Below are 2,500 nucleotides of genomic sequence, written 5' to 3' on the forward strand. Positions count from 1 at the left end.
AGGGTCTGGGCGTGAGCCTGCCTGGAGCCGCCGTCGGTGCAGATCTTGGTGGTAGTAGCAAATACTCCAGCGAGGCCCTGGAGGGCTGACGCGGAGAAGGGTTTCGTGTGAACAGCCGTTGCACACGAGTCAGTCGATCCTAAGCCCTAGGAGAAATCCGATGTTGATGGGGGCCGTCATAGCATGATGCACTTTGTGCTGGCCCCCGTTGGGCGAAAGGGAATCCGGTTCCTATTCCGGAACCCGGCAGCGGAACCGATACAAGTCGGGCCCCTCTTTTAGAGATGCTCGTCGGGGTAACCCAAAAGGACCCGGAGACGCCGTCGGGAGATCGGGGAAGAGTTTTCTTTTCTGCATGAGCGTTCGAGTTCCCTGGAATCCTCTAGCAGGGAGATAGGGTTTGGAACGCGAAGAGCACCGCAGTTGCGGCGGTGTCCCGATCTTCCCCTCGGACCTTGAAAATCCGGGAGAGGGCCACGTGGAGGTGTCGCGCCGGTTCGTACCCATATCCGCAGCAGGTCTCCAAGGTGAAGAGCCTCTAGTCGATAGAATAATGTAGGTAAGGGAAGTCGGCAAATTGGATCCGTAACTTCGGGATAAGGATTGGCTCTGAGGATCGGGGCGTGTCGGGCTTGGTCGGGAAGTGGGTCAGCGCTAACGTGCCGGGCCTGGGCGAGGTGAGTGCCGTAGGGGTGCCGGTAAGTGCGGGCGTTTAGCGCGGGCGTGGTCTGCTCTCGCCGTTGGTTGGCCTCGTGCTGGCCGGCGGTGCAGGATGCGCGCGCCTGCGCGGCGTTCGCGCCCCGGTGCTTCAACCTGCGTGCAGGATCCGAGCTCGGTCCCGTGCCTTGGCCTCCCACGGATCTTCCTTGCTGCGAGGCCGCGTCCGCCTTAGCGTGCTCCTCCGGGGGCGCGCGGGTGCGCGGATTCTCTTCGGCCGCCATTCAACGATCAACTCAGAACTGGCACGGACTGGGGGAATCCGACTGTCTAATTAAAACAAAGCATTGCGATGGCCCTAGCGGGTGTTGACGCAATGTGATTTCTGCCCAGTGCTCTGAATGTCAACGTGAAGAAATTCAAGCAAGCGCGGGTAAACGGCGGGAGTAACTATGACCGAACACTTGAGGCGATCAAGTGCCAGAGGCGGAAGGCTGCCCACAAGCAGCTTGTCCGCCAATTCATGGAGGCGCTTGAAGTCGGTCGGGGGGAAGAGCCGGCGTCCCGCCGGGGAGCGGTGAGGCCGCCGCCAGACGCGGGCGATAGTGCTGCGCCACCCGATGACGCAGATACGGACTTCGCGGCCGACACCACCGGGCCGCCGCTGGAGGGGCCGACTGACGCCGCCGTCTGGGAGCATCTAGCGGGGCTACCCGCTTCCGCTCAGCGCTTCTCGGCACTAGACCGAATTATCGGTTTGGGGCCGGGAGCGCTGCCCGAAGTCATCCTGGGCATGCTTCCGGACGCCCTTGCGTCGGTCGGGTCCAGAGAAGAGAGGTCAGCCACGAGGACACAGAGGCCGCGCCAACCACCTAAGCGGCCTCCTGCTGCTCCGCCGCAGCAAAGGCGCAAACGGCGCCGATGGGAGTACGCCAAGACACAGGGTGCCTTCCGGCGGTCGCGCGCGCGCTGCGTGCGTGGCCTTCTGGATGGCACCCTGCTGCAGCCGCCGCCTGACATCCCCGGTCTGCTGGACTTCTGGGCGGACCTCTTCACGAAGAAGCCCATCTCCACCGCGGGCTTCATCCGTGACCGCCTCCTGCCGCACTCGGAGCCTGTTGCTCCTGAGCGCCTGTGGGGGCCGGTCACATATGAGGAGGTCGCCGCTGCCTTGCCGCCCAGAGGTTCAGTAGCCGGCCCGGACGGCCTTACTCCCGTCGAGCTGCGGCGCCTGCCGCACGAAGTCCTCGTGAAGTTGATGAACCTCTTTATCCTGGCCCGTGCCCTTCCAGAGCGTCTGCTTCGCGCACGTACGTCCCTCCTCCCTAAAACGGCTGCACCAACATCCCCTGCTGACTTTCGCCCCATCACGGTCTGCTCGGTGCTGGCGCGGACCTTCCATAAGGTTCTTGCGTCACGCCTGATGCATGCATGTGCTGTGGACGAACGCCAGCGGGCATTCGTCCCTCGGGACGGGATGTTGGAGAATACGTTCATCCTAGACACTGCTCTCACCGACGCAGTCCGCTCCTGCCGCTCTGTCTTTGTGGCGTCGGTCGACGTTTCTAAGGCCTTCGATTCGGTGGATCATGCAGCCCTTCGCCCTGTGCTGAGGGCTCATGGCCTACCGGAGAGCTTTATTGAATACGTCGACCGGTGCTACGAGAGCAGCGCGACGGTGATAGCTGGCGGCGCCGGCGTGGGCGTGTCTGTGCAGCCGTCACGGGGCGTCCGTCAGGGCGATCCCCTCTCCCCCCTCCTTTTCAATTTTGCGGTGGACCATGTTTTAGGACAACTGCCCTCCCACATCGGAGCTCGCATACTTGGTCGCAGAATCAACGCT

The 2,500-nt window shown here is 63.0% G+C and overlaps 1 pseudogene; it reads left to right on the plus strand.

Moving 5' to 3' along the window:
* The window catches only part of LOC126322362 (large subunit ribosomal RNA), a 7,311-nt pseudogene that overhangs the window by 1,761 nt on the left and 3,050 nt on the right, over positions 1-2,500 (plus strand).

Source organism: Schistocerca gregaria, unplaced genomic scaffold (assembly GCF_023897955.1).
Source record: "Schistocerca gregaria isolate iqSchGreg1 unplaced genomic scaffold, iqSchGreg1.2 ptg000806l, whole genome shotgun sequence".
NCBI lineage: Eukaryota > Metazoa > Arthropoda > Insecta > Orthoptera > Acrididae > Schistocerca > Schistocerca gregaria.